General features: G+C 42.8%; 1 long non-coding RNA gene across 3 annotated transcripts; it reads right to left on the bottom strand.

Moving 5' to 3' along the window:
* Nucleotides 1-715: 715 nt before the first annotated feature.
* LOC107078540 (uncharacterized) lies at nt 716-18789 on the bottom strand. 3 transcript variants are annotated; one of them, XR_011190490.1, is made up of 5 exons: nt 18716-18789; nt 17844-17939; nt 15843-15931; nt 2188-2287; nt 716-2052 (listed from the first exon to the last, which is right to left on the bottom strand). It is a non-coding gene; the product is annotated as an uncharacterized lncRNA (long non-coding RNA). The 3 variants fall into 3 exon arrangements; XR_001479495.2 differs by having other exon boundaries at nt 18462-18782; XR_011190489.1 differs by having other exon boundaries at nt 18550-18782.
* Nucleotides 18790-20633: the final 1844 nt, after the last annotated feature.

The following is a 20633-nucleotide window of genomic DNA, read 5'->3' as shown; positions in this document are numbered from 1 at the left end:
CAATCTCCAGCTCATTAATCCTCTTTGTCACCCTCTCCACTATCTCCATTTGTGGCAGCACTGCACAACCCAGGCGTGAGAGTGATGCATGTGGGATTCCAAGCCAGAAACAACAGCTAGGGGTCCCTTTGTCCTCGCCCTTCCTCTCTCTCTAAACCATAGCCCACCTCCCTCATCCTCTCACTTCCCCTCTGTCCCAGCAGTCCTCAGCCAGGGATTCTGGGTTCTGTTATTGCTGGTGCTCGTGTGGTGGGTCTTTAGTGAGCTCTTTTCTCCAACAGGGCCTGAAGCCGTGCAAGAAATCTAGACAGTCTCTCAGTAATAATCCTCTTTATCTTCCCTAATGGAGAACTCTTAATTACTGAGAGTTGCCAAAAATGTTAGAACTGTACAGGTGGGAAGATCAATGTTTGTTCTCTGAGTCAGTGATGATGTTGTTAAATGGTTATTAAATGAGTATTTAACATATCTCTGGATCTAATGGGGGTATTTAATTGGGAATGTGACATATAGGCTTCAGTGTTGGAAGAGATGTCCAGACAGCAGTTTAAAGGGTCAAGGAAAACTCAATTCACAAGGGGGTCCACACACCAAACTGAGTCCCTGTTGGCATTTCTTTGAAGACCATACAAAGCCTGTGAAACCCCCTAATAATGATCGCAGGTCAAATAAAAGCTAAAAACTGAAGAAGAAAAAATTAAAATGTCTTTCCAACTTCAGTGGACTGTTTTATTTTGTGTTTTAACACCAGGAACATTACAAAAATATAATTTTGCAAAGCAATCTAAATGGGTGAAAGGGAACCCAACCCTCGGGGACCGAGCCCTTACCCACCCCCTCACACACACCTCTCCACCCCCACGACAAGCGCTCTGAATACAGCAGCTCAACAAATCTGCTCCCCAGGCTGTACTCCGCTCCTTCTCACTGGGCCGCACTTTGAAGACCAGAGTTTCCAATCCCAGTGGGTCAAGCTTTAATGGTGTATTAATTGAGCACCCGGTTATTGTTTGACTGGGTTCTTTGTCTTCAGTTCTTTAAGGTCCCCCCCCCCCAACACACACACACACACACACCCTCACTGTCACACAGGCCCATTTAGTTCAAGGAATTTAACTGAGAAAAGGGATCAAACGTACAGATGCGCCAAGGCCAGGCCCGCAGGGGTTAAATTCTAGGTTTGCGGGATTTGTTTCTTAAAGAGGCTCACTTAATGCGGTGCAATGCAACGCCGGGAATTTCTAATGATTTTAATTAGAAAAGGTGGTGTTAGAGGGTCTCAGCCTATTTCATGGAAATGCTCAAACTCCAGGAGGCCGGGAGGCAATTAAATACAGGCTGATTAAACCCCCACCACCCCCAACACCACCACCGCCACTGCCCCCTCCTCCTCCTCGCACGTCTCCTCCCCCCTCCTTCAGGAAAATCCCTTCTTTATTTCCGCAGGAGCACAGAGGAGCTCGCCGGGCGCCGTCAGGTGTGGCTTGTCTGGATTCTCAAAGGGCAGAGAAGCTGGGCTTGCGGCAGCAGCGCGCACATGGTCTGGAGGATTAGTGTGGGTGAAGCGCCTTGCAATAACTGCGACAAGCACCAAGTGGAAAGCCAGAGGCAACCCCATCTAGCTGGACAGGGAGGTCGGGCAGATACAGCAGACAGTCAGTGGCCAGGGGGTGCAATATTCTGTAGGAGGCCACTGCAGCACTACTGTTGTAAGTAAGCAGTACAAAATCCAGATAGCCCTACTAGCAGTGAGCAGAAGGGCCTGTCTGTGAGGAGGATCCTTTTCCCGCGAAGGAGTGAGCAGGACAGGATATCACGCTACTCTCAGGCTACAAAAAAAAAACAAAAACAGATCTAGACGCAGCTTCCCTGTTTAACAAAGAGCAGTCCTCCACCTCCCTCCGTGAAGAAACCTTGCTTTCTCTGCCGGGCGGCAAAAGCTCTGCGCATTTCCAGGGGTCACTGTCTTGAAAACGTTTCTGCAATCTTCAACGGCTTTTGAATAATTCCCCTTTCACTCACTGCAACTCAGCAGCTCCCCTCCTCCTCCCCCTGTTGAATAAACCGATAGAAAATAAACATGTGGTCAGAAAGGAGACAGGGGGTCTGGAAAGAGGAAGAAACTGCCCCCCCCCAACCCCCATGAAAAAAACAAAAGCAAAAACCATAAATAAGCGCACAGCGCACCTTGTTCAGAATAGACGAGAGATTCTGTTGTTGAAAGCGTCACAGGAATGTCAGTTTCTTCTTCTGTGCTTCTCGCCTTTTAAAAGGCAACCGGTGCCTCCTGACAAAAGAGAACGTTGGGACTTTAATAGTATTTCTGTGACTAAACGGGATAAGAAAGCAGGGAGCTAAGAGGCTCAGAGTCTCCCCGGATTCCTGGGCGCTGATCTTTTTTAAATGATTTTATTGCTGTCAAAACATTTGTAGTGGGATTAAACACAGCCACTGTGGGATGCAGTTCAGAATAAATTAGAAATTTATAAAACTATTCCTTCTGGGCTTCAGCAGCCTTTGGAAAAAAAAGAGAAATAAAAAAGCTGATTAATGGCTTTCTGTGCTCTGATTTAACTGTATTTCATTGCTCACATCCTTCAGCAAAGGCATATTAGGAAGTATGGGGACCAGGTGCCTTGGTGGGGCACATTGTCTTTTTCAACTAAATTAAAACTGAGCACCGTATACAGATGAAATTAGACTTTGGGAACTGCAAACAGTCTTGCTGAAATAAGTCGCTTTTTAATATTTTTTTAAGAAGGAAAGGGCATGTAGTTGTGTGTTGGGGGGGCTGGTGTTATGGGTTCTTCCCCTTTCAGGAAGTTTAATTTGCCACTGTACAGCACAGTGCCTGCACCCAGATGTAAAGCACTGTTCTTTATAACATCTGCCCAGCCCTCTTGCCTTGCTCTGAGCTTTCCTTACTTTGGAGGAAGGGTAATTGAAACTTACAGCCTCCGAAATTTCATTCAGCAATAATAATAATAGATTATAGCAGGCTATTCCACAGCCTTTATTCAGTGAATTTCAATATACAGTTGACAGGTCATTTATAAGACTTGTAGAAATTAAGCACACACACCAATGCCTAGCAAAAAAGTATCTCTTTGCAGTGATATAAAAGGTAACTTTGTGCATTAAGATGAGGCTAGATATTATTTTTCAACAGGAGTTTAATCGATCCCAACTGCAGTGGGGACAACGCAACTGGACAATACTGGCTATGAGTTAAGACAGTGCTCACTCTCAGGCCCAGTTGTGTATCATCGACATTGTGTCTAACAACTTGTTACATCATCTCCCCCTCACGTTCTCTCAGCATCTCTGCACGGACACACTGTTGGACATAAAAATCACAAAGCTCTCCTCTCTCACTCCCCCTCATCAGCCTGAAGCTCCTGTTCAGACTCAGGTGTAAATAAGGCTGTTCTCTCGGTCTCACTCCATGGCCTCTGTCCCCCTGCCTCGCACGTTCTCTGCCTTAGCCTCTGCTCTGATACAACATACAGCTGGATTCTTCCTTGTCTGGCTCTCCACCACACTACAGGTTCCAAACACTAGTTTGATGTTAGCCTCTGCCCTTATCACTGGCTGATATGGCGCCCTCAGCAGGCTGGGGAGGTCCACTGTTTCTCTCTGTTGCTACACCCCAGCATGGGGCTGTCGTCCATCCAGCTGCCCTCCCTTCCCTTCCTTTCTCTCTCGTTCTGATGTACCAGTAGGTGTGATATCAAGCTCTCCTGGCTCTCCACTGCCGTTAAAGCAGGTTTCTCTCTCTGTTACTGCCGGAGTGTGTGCATACATACCTGCACGCGTGTGCGCATTCATGCATTGGTGCAAGCATGTGCACGCATATGAGCGTTCATGTGTGAGTGCAAGCTTCTGCATGCGTGCAAGCATGTGCATACATGCGAGCTTTCATGTGTGGCTGTAAGCGTGGACATACATGAGAGTGTTCACACGTGGGTGAAAGTGTGTACACGCTTTTGTGCCATCATCTGTGGGTGCAAGCATGTGCATACATGTAAGAGTTCATGCGTGGATGTTAGTATGTACACAGATTTGGGCCTTCATGTGTGGGTGCAAGCATGTGCATGCATTTGTGCCTTCATGTGCGGGTACAAGTGTGTGCATGCATGTATGGGCTTGTGTGCCTCTGTGCGTTTCTGTGAGTGAGACAGAGAGAACTGCATCGCTAGAGGTCTAGCAGAGTGAACAGTCAAGGACATCATCTCTGCAACAGAGGTGAGCAGTGAGTGCCTGGCACACAGCTGGAGAGACAGTCATACAGCTAATGCCAGAGTCATAGTGTCCGGACATCTTCAGCACAGTGGTGCTGTTCTGCTGTATCACAAGGGCATGAACTACTGTATATGAGGAAGAACAGGTTAGTATTGACTACAGTAGTATTGGTGGGACAGTAGGGAACTGGTAGGTAGGAGGAGTCAATGCACAGAGAATGGGAGAGCATAATTATCTTTAGCAACCGTGGGAATTAAAGAAAAATAATTCAATTTTCATTACCCTCACAGAGAGACATCACAGCTTATTAGGGCTGGAAGTTTCAGGCCACAGAACAAGTTAAAAATATGTCTGGTACAGACGGGGTGGCCAAGCATTTAATGTAATGGAATATTGTCTGCATCCCCGCAGAAAGGTGACAGAGTGACCCCAAGTGTGTGAGGTGACCAGTGAGGAAGAGATATTCAAGCCAGGATCTCATCAGATGAAACTGAAAGAGGAGAATTCCACACCCAGAATACAGGCACTCTTTCCTTTTTTGAGCAACACGGTAAAACCCTACAGTGAAAATTACATGTGGAAGTGATAAACCAGGACAGGAGGAATTTTAACACTGATGTTAAAGGAGCATTTCAAAATGTATTAAGACACTTTGAGTAAATTCTATAAGGAATTTTTCATCCAAACACAACCAAACTGGCATAATGTTTCACGTGGGCAAAAATAAATCTGACACAGCGACCTTATTAGAATTAGATATATTTGGTTAAGATTTCTACAAGTCTTTTAACTAAAAGCTGAGCAAATTTAGATTTTTCGCCCTTTGGATCAATCGATGATCTGTTCCAGCTGTAATTTGTTGCTTTTCAGCAGATCAAACATCTCTGTACGGGCAGTTTTCTACACTGCAGCTCCAGATGAAAAAGCTGTAATTGCACAATTAAGAAAATTAAACAGGTCAGGGAAAGTCACAGCCCAGGGAACACAAACCTAACAAACGGGACGGTGACGATAGCTCATGAGACCGACGCTTTCATTTTTCAGAAGCGCAGCCTGTCCTTTGAGTGGAAGGTTTGTGATTAAAGAGACCATGAACTGGGACAGGGGCAGCCAGTCCTGGTCCTGGAGGCCCGCTGTGTTTTCACTCCAGCTCAGCTCTTAATGACATAAACCAACACTGGCTTAAAGAGACCAACTGAACAGCTTCTCCCAGCTCTCCAGGTGCTGCTTCTAGGAATAGTCCTAGAAAACGTGCAGACTCACCAGCCCTCCAGCATCAGGATTGTCCACCTCTGGGCTGATATTTGCTGTATATTTTATTGATTAGACAAAAAAAAAACTTCACTGCTTTAATCTCTTTATATCAATGGATTGAGTCTGTTGTTGAGTTCAGCATTGTAAATGGCAATTTGTTTCTGAACTGATTTGAGTGGCTGAATAAAGTCATGAGTATTTCATCAGCAAAGTTACCCTTGATTGGCTGGACAAGAGCAACTCCTTTCAGCTTTTCAGGTACTTTTGACTTTGCAATAAGAGCCGCAGCAGTCCTGCTAGTGATGCTAATGTTTCTACAAAGCCCTCCGGTGTGCACAAGAGTGAATAGTGCTTACAGAAGGGTATTTTAATAGAAAGAGTGACTTATCCTCTCACACCTGTGCCAGTACACAGTGCCATCGTGCTCAGCTGGTTAACACCTGATCCAGAAAGGTAAGCCATAAATAAAAAACAGCAGGGAGAAAAGTGAAGACTAGCACAAAAACACAATGAATGGGCTGTGTAACTAGTTATGAAAGGAAATAAAGGGAAGATCTGGATTTGATCAACTTGCCTTTCAACATTGAAAAGATTCTGGTACAAAAGCTGGTGCAACGTTTCGACTTTAAATTGATTTATTACTTCATCAACATGAGATCATCCTGAACTCCTTGGGTTTCATTTCATGCACTGCCCAGTAGATCTACACTCACAAGCAGTGAGGTTTTAAGCATATCAGTATGGGAAATGCTGGGAACAGATGCTTACCTCACTGGCTCTTAATAGGAATTTGCTAGCAAATTGTGTTACGTTTACCTATAATTGTATTAGAATAACTGTCACTGTATAAAGTTCTACCCCACGCCCCTGCAACTCTCCCAAGAAGAACACAGGAATTGCAGGGGGACATCCCACAGGATTAGCACAATGATGGGTAAATGTTACATAGGAGCACAGTTTCACCCCAGACACCCGATCACCACTGATGTCAGAACAAGGACTTAAAGAGAATGTAAGTGATATTTGAAATCCAGATGGCAAATTGTAAGGGGACAAAAACATTTTAAAACTAAAACTTGTATAGGTGTTTTACAGAGTAGACAATGTTGTAAACATGGCCAGACAGTTAGGATAGGAGTGAACATACAGTATTACATTCGAAGTAATGCTAATTGTTTTTTAAGAAATCCATGAAAGCAGGAAATGGTTTTAAAAATGTTTTTAATAGTGCATTCTCATTTGTCTCAAGCTGAACACAACAAACCTTTCACTCCTCTCAGCCAGCCACCTGTGTCATTGTGAATATAATGAGCATTACACACACCTCAGGTGTTTTAGAAATATGTATTATGACTGGGCTGTAATGATTGTGCTTGCAAGAATTACTCTTAATCACATTAGCCCATACCACCAATAAGAGGAATCAGCTCTTTATAAAAAGAAGGAAATAAATGTAAGCTTTCATTGTAAGGTACAGATGGTGCCATTACCACAAAGCACAAAAGTGCCAAAATTAAAAACTGGAATTAATAAAGGAGTTTGAAAAGAAAATGCTAAAATTAAGAGCAAGGGTGTTGATTTAGTGTAAAAGTTGTTAGTTCCAAATTAAAGTATATAACAATGCTAACTGTGAAGGATATTTTTTTTAATTCCCATTCAAAGAATGTAAAATTGGTCTTTAAATTAATAAACCTTTGAAGGGTTTACACATTCCAGATTTTTTTTCTTCAGCACAATTATCAGCAATATAGTCAAAGGCAGCTATATATAAAAAAAAATTAGGTCTTGCACTTTCTTGGTGGAACAGAAATAAAATGAAATTTTGCCTTTGCTGTCAGTGAGCTGGAGGGAGAAAATGAAAATATATCCGGGAACAAAAATAATGACAATAAACACGTTTTTGTTTTAAATCCACATAACTTTATTAAAACCTAAAGATTCAAAGGTAAGATAAAAATGAGGCTGCTGTCAAATCACTGTGCGAATTACTGTTACAGACAATTTTAAATCCGAAGCATTCGGAGATGAATGTAGAAAAACTCCACTGATTCCAAGCTGTGCCCTGAACTGTAAACCCTACAGAGAGTATCGATCAGCAGTGATAACACTGTTGCATGATGTATTTTGTGGGGAACAGAAGTGAGATGCACAGTGATATTCCACCAGAAATGAGGAATAGTCACTGAACTCAATAATTCTTAGCAGATCAATAAAGTATAAGATTTTCACCTGAAAATAAATATCTAGCTTTACTTTTGTGCCTCACTGAAAATAACATTTTTTTCTTCTTCCTCAAATCCTTAGTCAACACAGGGAAGCATCATTTGGGAAATATGCAAAATCTCCCATCTTCTGCCATGTACTCCTCCCACAGTCAGAGAGGGGGAGGGAGATGGAGGGGAAAATATTACTAAAGCAGAACATCAGTGAATTGGTGCTTTGTTTTCGGGAGCTCTTGGGTTATCTCAAAGTGCTTAATTGTAATTTCTCTACTTGCAGTAATGGCTGCTTTCCCCTTGGCAGCCCCTGGCATTCATCAGCAGGGAGCAAGATCAAAAAAGAAATCAAAATATAATAAAAATCACAAAACTCCAAAACAGAACCACAGAACCAATACAGACATTCACTTTTCTATATATCCACCATATAGAACTTTGCACCATAGGCACTTTTGCCTACATTTTCATGCCAGAGGGGTCCAACACATCATAACCCAAAACAGACACGTACCAAAGTATCATGGGAGAACATGAAATGGAGAAGGACATTAATGGTTCAGCCCCCTCAACCCACAATGCTTCCCATAAGGCCTGGTGCATCAATGCCCAGTCTCCTCTTATATACTGTATCTCGATAGGCGAAGATACTGTAACGCTTACGGCCGACAGGCACTGTGTAAGAGCCAGCTTACCAGAGCAGGTGACGTCACCGCCCTTCCCTGTGATAGCAGGACCACAGCTACTGGGCTGTGGAGAGATTTCTCTTTGGCTCACCGGGCTGGGTCCCTGCTAAGTGACATGGGAGTCCCGGGTTCGAGCCCCCGACAGTGGGGGGGCCGACCTAATGCGGCAAGGGCGCCCACCTGAACCCCCATTGCGTTACACTACCTTTGACTTTCTTCTCGGAGATTCATTTTACTGGCAGAACAAACCAGAGGGCGCAAGTGAAAACTCAACGGTGGTGCATTTAAAACCTACGACATGCGGCACTTTTTGTTTTTTTACAATGGAGACTTGTTGGGGGCCTGGAAGGACCTGAACACGATGCTATTGCCCCCCCCCCAAAAAATGATTGGCTGAGATCCCCCGTATTTGCGTGGGTATCCTTTGGGTGCCCCGGTTTCCTCCCACAGTCCAAAAACATACTGGAAGGTGAGGTGGCTTCTGGAACAAATCTGCTGTGGTGCACGTATTTGTGTCTGTCTGCCCTCAGTGGACTGGCGTCCTGCCCATGGTGTATCCTACCTTGCTCCTGTGGCTTGCCAGGATAGGCTCTAGCTCTCCCACAACCCTGCATCAGAAGAAGGGGTTAGGAAGTGGATGGATGGGTTAGATGAGATAATCTGACCAATCAGCTACTAAAAATAAAGTGAGCTAAATGTGTTCAATGATCTCCTCTCATTTGCGAAGGTTCTTAGCCCAGAGAAGCTTTGGTGTAAATAACCGGGCATGAAATAACAGAAAAAACAGGGCTTTGGAGTAACGTTTCCCTCTTATTTACCTCATTTTTACTCTCAACAGGTCCTTTCAAACATCAGGATCAGATCAATGTGATGATTTTACTCACATTCTACAGATCCTCTATAAGGATACCTGTGGCTTTCATTTCGGACTGCTTCAGAAGAAAATGCAAAGCACACATTTCCTATGTACTGCATGGTGAGGGGGACTTTCAAGACTGAGCCACCAACAAGGAAACAGCCAGTTTATCTGTCACTGTCATCAGTATCAATTGCAAAGTTTGCATGTGTAAAAGGAACAAATGGTTTCATTTGAGAAAATCTGCCTTTATACAGGCCGCCTGGATAGTCTCAAAATATCTCTCTACACTGTGCAAATAAACCCGTTGCAAAGCACAAATGTTAGGCAATTTGTTTGCTGAATGCCCTCTGTGGGACATAAACAGAAAAACGCCTCAACTTCACAGCTGGAGAAAAGAATGAAATACTCACCTCACTAATGGGTCTGACCCTAGTGTAAGGCTGGATTTCTCGGGAGGCAAGTTCATGTCTCAGTGCTGTTGACTTCTAGTGCTCTGGAAAACAACTGCTGCAATGCTATCTGCTTCGAGATAAGCAATTCTATCACCTCTGGCTGTCCATGAAAAGCACAGTGATGTAGTGTTATGGAAGAGGAAGAGTACTGCGGTGTACCTGGGTACCATGTAAAGACCTGCGCTGTGCCACGTCCGTCAGACCAGAAGCTTGGATACAGTGACCCCTGCTGGCACTAAATAGGGATGTATCTATGCCAGACAAGATAAGAAACTCGTAAAATATTAGCTTTACTTTCTAAAAGCAACACAAACAATGCTCATAGCCTGACATATCTATTACAGCTGGGACGGCTCACACGGGCTGCCAGACAAGCTACAATATGTATGACACACATTCCGAATTCTTGTTTATGCAGAGAGCCGTTTCTGCATTCCTTGTAAACAATCGATATCGTCCAGAATAAAAGAGCAGGATTAAAAAAAAATACTTGGAAGATTTAATTTAATAAATGGAGACGAGGCATAATGTCATTAAATATGCATTTGTTCGTCTTAAACCGGAATGAGCAACAACTTATTTGGGACTATTTTAACTGTGGTTCAAAACAACAACAAAAAAAGATTTTTACTCCTTCTGATCAACAGAACCTACGGGACTATGCGGACACCCCACGAACACGTGAGAAAAATAGCTCTTCACTCGCACGTTAAGTGCTGACAGGCGCTTTTAGAATACCTGCATTCCTGTGAAATAACTCAACAAAACTTAATTTCAGATGACAAAACCCCTACAAAGTCTCTTTTTTTTGCATATTATTACGATTCATGAAATCCTACGGTGTAAAGCAGGACGCTTAATTTATCATTCATATCCGTAAATCACAGCAGAGGCTATACTTAATTGCGTCTGAATTGCGTTTCTTAGCTGGACGCCTTGTTCCCCGGGTAGACACTCCTTCCCCGTCTAGCTGCGGCCGCAGGGGGGCGGGAGAGACCCCCACTAGGCGACCTGCCCCCCCCCCCGGCCCTCGCTAGGCCTCCAATCTGCATTTTACAAAACCACCAAATAATCAAACCGTCGCGAGCAGCGCGAGGCGGCCTCCGACTCTAATGAGGACTGACAGCTGAAGACCGCGCGGTCCCTCTTCTCCTTCCCTTGAAGGGAACCTACAACAGTCCCCTCCTGGCCTTTTGTAGGGAAAACGGGAACCATTTATCACGCATTACCACTGACTGATTGTTGGGGCTTGTTTTTTACCTGTTCAAAGAACACGCGTTGGTTTTAAGTAACTTGGACTTTTCGAGTTAAGCGAAGCTTTAATCAGGGGTCCTCAGGTAAAAATCAAGTTGTAGTCACCTCACGCAATTTTTTTAAACTATCGCCCACCCAGAAGCCGCCATTCAAATGTCGTTTTATGCACAATTACTCTCACGCCATGCTTTAATAGCGAGTAACTCTTAAATGCTCTTCTGAAAATATTGTTCTAAAGACTACATCAAGCTAATGGGTTATTTCTCAAAGACATCGATTTCTATTTTAGAAACAAATGTCTCTTTTAAAAACAGGAAACAAATACGTCCTAGATATTACTAATTATTTTTTTTCAGATTCACCTTACATATTTGACCGATGAGATTTGTATTTAAATGTAGCCGAAATGTACCCCCCCCCCCAAAAAAAACTAGTGCAAAAGTTACACAGCAGAGGAGCAGTATACTGAAAAGTTGAAAATTCATAACTAAAGGACATTATGCGATAGTGAAAACAACACACGGACAGCAAGATAACAGCAAATAAAAAGGTTGTAATATCTACACCTGCCGTTAGAAACGGGGGATATTGATGGTAATATAATCCAGACGTATCTCAAAACGTTTTAGAATCCTTTTCTGTTTCAGATTCGAATGTAGACTCTGCGATCTGAAGTGTAGTATTTGCTGGTAAAGTATTCTAAACGTTTCCCGTTTTAAAAATTGCGAAAAAAAACTCCGCGTTTTAGTTCCAGTTCCGTGAATGAAAAGACTTTCGTGTTTCTTACGGATTAATACAATCAGGTCTTGACGGCAAGGCGACAATTTTAACAGGACCCTACTGTCGCGTCTGAGAGAGATGGCGGAGAACTTGTTGAATTGTCATTAAATACACATCTCAGCTGCAATAAATATTCCCCGTTTACATTTAAAATAAATTTTGACGTTTGGTTTAGTGTGGCTTTAAAATGAGCCACTCATTTCATGTGCAGGTTCTATATTGCAGAAACAACAACAGAAATAAAAAGATTCAAAATGCGCCTTTTAAAATTTTAAATTCAATAGTACGAAGTCGTTATAGCCTCCTTATTGCCATATTGTGGCACCTAACTATTTTCTGTCATTTAGAACTATGAATCTTGAAGTAGGTTGCGTGAGTACCAGTTTCTATTTCAAAGTCAATAAAATGTTTTTGCCCTAGCACTTGAGTATCACGAAACTGCCGTATGTATTGTATATATGGTATTCAGGTGAGTTAGAAGCATTTCCATTTTTTATTTTCAAAAAGCCTTACAGTATTTTTTTATCAACAAAATAAACCATAAGGCGTCGTTAATTAAACTTAAGATTATAGGCTAAACGGCGGTCTAATCTAGGAAGGCACGTGAGAAAGCAGATGTGTATATAGAGATCGCAATTTCAAAAGATGACGTCAAAAAAGATATACTGGTAGCGTGAGTGTTCTTTGATGTGCAAAGCTTTGGAATAAAATGCACTGACATTTGTGAAGACGTTTAATGTAAGTGCGGAGAGAAGTAATTTAATTAATGAAACATTTGCACAACTCGTGTATTAGGTGTCTAGGTTACTCGCTTCGGTATAACTGGCCTGCTTTAACCTTCGCAATAGGAAATACTGCATTACAGCACACGGTCCAACTGTTGCATATACTTGATTTTTTTTTTTAGATGACCTGTCAACAAACTCTCGTTTGAATTTCATTTTACTCCGTGGTCATCCAATACCGATTCAAAGGCTAAAAAAAAACGTGTTCTAAAATGCACACAAGAGACGAGAAACTAGTCTTGCTTGGTCAGAATCATTCGCTTCAGAGAGAATCGCCAAACTGAAACAATAAAGCGAACGGTCGAGAGATCGTGGCGGTGTTCTGAGCTCATTAAGGGCCCAATCAAGAGAAGCTGTGGGAGACAAAGGAAATCCTGTCTCCGGCATGAATTTCCACTGATCCTTCGGACAGAAGGCTGAGGATTTAACTGTCCTGAGCGTAACTACAAAAATGTAACCCTGTAATTTTGTCAGTTCTTTTAACTGTTTTTAACCCTCACAACCTAGTTACTATTTAGTAATATTAAGACAACAACCCTTATAGCTGCGCTGAACGACGACATGACGTAAACGTACGCGATGGCACTGAATTTGCCAAACGTCACCCCTGCTTTGGACTTACACACGTCATTGCACTGCGACGTAGGAGCTTGACCTCGGCGGTTGATCTTTCCGCCTAAAATCTGGACTGCCAAGACATTCGGTTAGCAAACGTCATGACGATACAGCTGCAAACACCTCACCAGTGTCGGTTTTCAGAAACACTCTGGGAGTTTTCTAAATTATAATGAGAAATCGAAAATCGGAAAGGGTGAACTATTCGCCTGCGTCTAAATTGTTTTCAGGTGGGAAACCCCGAGACACTCTAAACAAATATTTGCCTTTCCCTTAATATATTTTTATTTCAATGTGTGTGGTTTTTTTTGTGTGTATGGAAGCACAGACTGATATTACTGTCATTTTGCACTCAGAATTCGCTCCCCCGTTGAAGTCATTTCAGATTAAAGTTCAGGAAAAGTGGTACTTCTATAACCCCAACCCCCCCGTACCATTGTTCTGGAAAGGGGGCAAAATATCTACACCGTTATGTGCGGGCTGATTTTTTTTTTAAAGCTTTTGTATCACTCGCGGCAGTGAATTAAAAAAAAATAAAAATACACCCGTGTTAAGTGGATACAATATTGATTACAGACTACAATAATGCTACAAAACAACACGGGGTGAACGCAGAACGCGTTTGTGGTTAGCAGAACGAACAGCGTGGGTTTGCACTCACTCGCCCATAGCAAGGCGTTCCTCTGCTCCTCGGGGGCTACAGCGCCAAGGTAGCGAGTTCGAATCGCGCAGGCCGCTGGCTCGAGCTGCCTCGTACGGACTCTCCCTCGCGAGGCGGGATGAGGGGTAATGCAAACAGACAGGTGAGCCGAAAGACACATGTACAAGCCAGTCCGTAACTCTTTAAGTCTTCAAATCAATTAGGAACCACATTACAGCACATTCACGTCTGGGGAAAAAAAAAAAGGTTTTGGTACTGGCAGGAGATTGGTTAAAACGGCCAATTAAACCGGGACATTTGTTGACTGCTTTATGTAATAACCTTTAAAAAAAAAATCCCCGTACGTGTTTATTTGTAGACCTGCTGGAGTTTTTTTTTCTTCTTCTTAAAATCCGAAACTTACAACCCAACAGATAATTATATATTTATACAAATGCGTTTTCATTGTGAAGATTCCTGCGATGATTAATGCTGAGGCGTCTCACGCGATTTGCAGACTGCATAATTTCATAGACTGAGATAAATTAAGGATGAACGTTTACTTAAAAAAAACTAGTCAAAATGCAAACAAATTAGCATAAAAGCTCGGTTATAACGTGTATTTCGTCTTGGAAGAGGGGACTAAACGACTGTCATGTCTTTTGAGGTCTCAGAACAGAATATAAATGCTAAAATTATGGTACATAAACCCACAATAAAAGGCCTTTTAACGGAATTCTGTTTAGTCTCAAACATTCCCAGTTTATTTTCCATATGTTCACACAGTGGCTTAGAAAAATGCGTTATCTTATCTGTTAATGATGTAGAAATCGCACATACCCTACAGTTCATTAAATATACAGATCACCTTTGAATTGGTGAATTGAATTGATACCATCCTGTACTACCTGGGAACAACTATCCCACTGTTTCATTAACGCCTTCTTAAACGGGCACTTTAAAATAATATACAAATGACTATTTTCTTATGCAGAGTTATTTTTGTCAAGGTAGTAAAAGCTTTGAAACGTAAACACGACACGTGACCCTTTTTTTTGACAGAAACCATCACTCGACTCGAGGTCACTGTCGAAATTCGTACTAAAACTGCGAGACCTCGACTCTTCACAACCGCGGGGGAAAGTTACAGAAACCTCGACTATACAGATCGTCTACACGAGAGGATCCAACTATTAATACGCCCCGTTCTTGATTTCTCTTCGAAAGAGTTGCACAATAAAATTTAAAGTATACATTACTTCCCCCAATGAAGAATTAACAATACATTGGATGTAATTCGCTAAAATTACACATTTTGAAGTAATAAGAAACACTGCCTGATTGCAAGTCCCTTTCTCTATAAGGACTGTTAATAATATGATTCAAATGATAAAATACATGAGACATCTGTAATGCTGTCGGGACGCAAACTGTATTTCTAACCTTTAACGCATCAAATGTTTAACCCAGCAAGTCTTATTTGTTTTTAAAAAAAAGTAAAATAGGATCAAACTATTAAAATAATGCAGTGGAAAATTGGCCCGAAGAAGTTTTACATTTGCTAAGAGGCATATGTGCATTGCACTTTCAGAGAGCGAGTGGCATCAATTACGTTTGCTTAACCAGAATGGATGGATTTACTAATCTACGTGAGGATTTTGGCAGGAGAACCACTCAAACATGTTTCTTTTCTATGTTAATTTTCATTTCGCGGCGCTGTTGTTTTTTTAACGTCTTTGCAACTCTCGCGTCTCACGGCGCTCTGAGGTGAGGCCGAGTACGCGAGCCGAAGCGCTGTTTTATCGTTCATCCTGTGAACCGATTCCCATCAGCCGGGCCTTTTACACCCCCCGTCATGTGACGTCGCACGCGGCGCCCCCTCTGACCTTGGCTGTCCCCCTAACCTCTACCCTCGTGCGCGTCCCCAGATCTGCCCGTGCTGCAGGGTCTCCACCGAGAGCGAGACTCGAAACCACAACGACCCGCCGTAGGACTGGCCTTCGGGTGTATCACGCCTCAAACAAAAGAAACTCGTCTTTACCAGCCTGCTTGAACGTACCTTCGAATACTGTCAAGTTCCCAAAACTGCAGGAGTCCTCTAGCTGAATATTTTCAGAAGCTGTATTTCGGGGAATAACCTGGATAGGCCTGCGCAAAGTAAAATAAAAATTCAAGTTTGAGTAAAGTCAGTTGTGAAGCTATGAACATTTTGCTTATGTAATTTACTGATAAATATCAGCATTTCGCCTCACACTGAAAGAGATACCTAAGCACTTGAAAACGCACTGAAATGCATAGCAAACCTCCCCATTTCTTAAAACGAGCCGACAATAAAATATACGTGATGGATCCACTGAAGCACTCAATCATGTAATAGCTATTGGTAAATTTCCTGAATTCAACTGCGTTGCACGTTTCCCAAGCCCCGGGTTCCCGTTTTTAAACTTTAACAATGTGTATTTATGTGATCTGAAAAATGCCTGCGTGTATAATTTCGAAAACCTCAAGTCAATTGCAGAAGTTAAAGATTAGCCCTACATTTCAAAATGCAACCGCAGGCTGCATTCCTAAATATAAAATAAACTCAGCTGAAATATATACAATTAAAATCTAAAATAAATTACTATCAATTGTCTAAATATGAGAACTTTGAGTAAATTCTAAAATATTATCTTAAGCACTACCTTATACTGTGTAACTACATTAAACCTTCAGAGATCAAATATAAAAGATACATTATGAATTTCGCGCATTTTTAGAAAACAATTAAATCAAGCTAAAATAGTTAAAATACATAACACTGCAATTCAGAACAAAAATGCAAATAGAGATCAAATAAAAGTTATTATTTTTATTATCCTTTGTGAAATTCTATAAACATTCTACGGTGTGGCGTTAACATAGTCGATATATTTTTAGATACTACACGCGACTAAACCTATTGCTTAAAACAAACGCATTCATATTTCATATCGCTAGCAGTTCGGTGAAATTGGGTAATAACTGAACATTTTTAACAGACGCCTTTAGAAAAAACAACTACAAATGAGGGAAGTCGTGACAACATTATAGAAACGTCATCCCCGTAATCAAACTAAAATGTTAAGTACATTAATCCTGTGCGGTACCGCTTAAATCTGCGTTTGGCAATGCCAAGATATCGTTACACATATATTACAGAGAGTTATACATGCTCAATATTTGCTGAATACATCACACATCAGCAAAAAATATCTAATAGCGTACCAGCTACAAAATATTTGTAGGTGCACATACAAACATAAGTGATGCCTTGTTTGTGCTTTGTCTTTTGGGGTTTATCGAAATTGTAACGCTACTCCTCTGAACAGGAAATGAAAAGGACCAAAAACGCTCCAAAAGCCATCACATCTCTACAGAAAATATTACCGCCAGACCTTGCGTCACGCACAAAAATAAGTCAGACATTAAATCTCCCCCGAATAATTTAGGCCATAAAGAACAATTGGACGTCATAACTGCGTGTCCTAACTAAACGTTTCGTGCTGAAATTGTGCTCATCGGATCAGGTGAGTTTTTTTTTAACCAATTTTAGAACAGGGGGAGGGAAATAAAAGTATCGTTCAGTCCTGGCGGCCTTCATTTTCAATACCGTAATAAAACGCAGGATTAGGGTGCACCCGGATTACATAAGCGTTAGTGTAAGACTCGGAGTTCTAGTTACCGAATACAAAATCCTCTGGAAACAGTTCTACACGAGCAAAAAAACGCCTGAAAAAAAGTCCTTGGCATTTCACAAATCTGCAGATCTCCAAAAAGAGTTCAATAACAGTCTCAATTAAAACTAAAGGTTTTGCGTGACATAACTTTATGCCCGATAGTATTGTAAATACAAGTGTATTGCTAAAACCACAGTGTGTATAACCTCAGTCATGAATTGCCTTTGCAGCAGTCGTTCAGATAGATAACATCTATTGCATCAGCGCCTGGATAGTGATTTATACACCGACTAAAGCACGCTCTTTCACCACATAAAATAAAGCGACAACTGAACGGGAGAGAAGGCTTCTCCCTGGCCCACCTTTCTTATAAAAGTGACCCTCTCTTCTCACGGATATCCTCACGCTTTTCTCCAGACGAGACTGTTTGTCTTCTCAGCGCGTCCTCGCTCAGCTGCCTGATGGAAGGAGAGAGAGAAAAAAAACACGAACACCAGTGAGAGATACAGCCAGATCAGATCGCGAAGAATTCTGTGCAACCCCCCACCTCACACCCCGGCCCCGGCGTTCAGAATTTCGCCCAGTTGCTGTTGTTTCCTCGCTATTGCGCCTCGTAGTGTATTTGGACGCGAGCGGCCCCGGAGACGTGCGGTCTCCCCAGAAGACGCAGTTTGCATGAATATGATATCAGCTCCCACTCCCGTCTGCACCGTCCTGTTCGAAACTCGCGCCGTCGTGCCGATGTCAGAGGAGAATTAAAGATGGTGTCGCGCTGAGCCTGTTCTCCTCCCGTCTCCGAACCAGACTCGCCGGCCCGAAGCGGACTTTCATCATCTTTTCGCTACAAGTTATATTAAACGGCAGCAGGCATTGGAGGAGGAGGAGGAGGGCGGGCGGGGGGACACGACCCCCTGAGTCAGAAAATTCAGACCCCCCCCCTCCCCATTCAACGTGCCAGAGCTTTTTGTAAAATTAAATACCTTGAAAGTCGTAGCTTTCCTAACGGCGTGGGTTTTATCCTTCAGCTCCCCTCCCCCCCCCACATCCTCCTCCGCCTCCGCTCCCCACCAGCTCTTCTGCACAAGGACTCCTTTCAGCTTTCCCCTGGCGAGAAAGCGCACGCATCTCGACTGGACCTCGGGATGCCCTCGGTCCTGCGGATGGGAAGTCGTGTTCATCATCGTATGTCCTGCATGTGCCTAGTTTCTCTGTTACTCTACCGTCGCACTCTCACCTCGCCTCCGTTAGTCTGCGAGGCAAGTTGCCTTTCGGTCAAGCCCGGAGTGGAGAGGAGGGAGGGGGGGGTTGTTCCCCCAATAGAGACGCTTGAGGCGGAGAGGGGGGGGGGGGGGGGGAGGGGGGAGGGGTGTTTTATTGGAACAGCCGAAGGTATTCCCGGCTCGCAGAAGTACAAGGGAATCCCTTGCAAGATCTTGCGATTTTAAGGAGGCTCTGGAAATGGAGAATCTGAAATGTTTTTACATGAACGCAGATTTCGCAGGACCAGATCGCCACACTCGCCAGAGATTGGTGCCGAAACCCGATTTACGAACCCTCCAAATCTTTTTGTGCAGTTCTGCAAATTATTTCTAGATGCTGTTGTCTTTAATAAGTGGTCTAGAAGTTTAGTTCTGTAAAGCGTTACCCACGTGTTAAGCAGTACTGCGCTACTTGGTTTTATAAGTGTTAGAATGGCGATTTAAAATACGGCCCTTGGTTATAAAAGCCTTTTCTCAATTAACAAAAAAACCCCGTCTTTTCTAAATTACCATAAAATCAATGTTGCTCGAACACCGGAATTTAAATACAGTCTTCTGAAGATCCCCAACGTGCTTACAAGCAGTAGATAATCTAAAGAGATGTCGGTGCTACTATTACCGCTTCTACTACAATTCTTGAATAATATATATTTTTTAATTGTTCTTTTGTTGTTCCTAACGTATTTTTAAATAAAAGCAACGTTGAAATCGCGCTGGTTGCCCTCCTTAAGCAGCGCATCTGAGCTCTGCTGAGCGCTTTGACCAATCGTCAGAGGGACTGTTCGTCCGCTTCTTTTTTCAAATGCCCGCCTCGGCACGCTGCGTGTTCGTGGACGGACCCGTCCACGGGGGTCGCTGACTCGCAATTTCTCTTTCTTCTTCTTCCATGGCCGCGAAGGAGCGGGAGAGCTCAGCTGCCGATAGGCACAGCACAGGGCTCGTTCATCACGCAGGGGGTGGAGCGGGCTTTTCAAACGATACCTACTCAGGCTACAGAATAGCCGCGGGTCGCCCCTATCTGAGCGGCCTCTGTCTGCGAAACGACTTTATTTTTTATTTATTTATTTTTTTACAGTATATCTCCAAGACGAATTAAGAATACCCTTCTGTCTCGATGGGAACTGGCCTTTATAATGGAATGAATAACCTCGTGATAAAACCCCCATGGATGAGAACACTTGGCCTTTAAAACGTTGGTCTGCCCGTGAACAAATAATCACAAATTATTTCTTTGCCACGACTTTCACAGGCTGAGGGATAACCCCGTTCACGAAGACGGATTCCCCTTACCACTGTTTAAAACGTGATGCAGGCCTTTAGAGCCACGTTTAGGTGTAATTGTACTTCAATGAAGGATCACACTAAAACCAGACCAGAATTAAAAAGAATGAAGTAAAGAAAATCCCTTCATGCCTTCTATATTTCCCTTCGTGGAGAATATAATCATTGTATGTTCTGGAAGCAAGCCATTTCTTCGCACGTCTGCTTCAATGTTCAGTGATAACGCCCAGTAGACCTTAGAAAGTGGTCAAATGATTTATTGCCAGGCAAAATTTCTTTCATTAGTGTCCCAGGTTTTCGTAGACAAATTCTTGGCGATTGTCTCCAACTTTTACAAACGGCGGACACAAAAATTACGCCGAAAACTGTCTCACGGGGCAACTTTCAAAGGGTTTTTTTTTTTGCCTCGTTGCAAAATGTACGAGACACGTCTTAGTGAAATCTATAATAAATACATAATTACTGTTGGCTCCAGCTTCTTTTCTTCTGGAGGAAATTGCGCTCGGGAGCGAAGGTTTTTGAAAAGCACGCTATAAATTCATCAGTCACAATCCTTTGGTGTTTTCGTTTGTGAGAAGCCCTGCTGTTCAACTATGTGGTAATCCCTAACCA

This window comes from Lepisosteus oculatus, chromosome 9 (genome assembly GCF_040954835.1).
Source record: "Lepisosteus oculatus isolate fLepOcu1 chromosome 9, fLepOcu1.hap2, whole genome shotgun sequence".
NCBI lineage: Eukaryota > Metazoa > Chordata > Actinopteri > Semionotiformes > Lepisosteidae > Lepisosteus > Lepisosteus oculatus.
The sequence above is the reverse complement of the archived record's forward strand: the minus strand, read 5'-3'. Positions and strand labels throughout refer to the sequence as shown.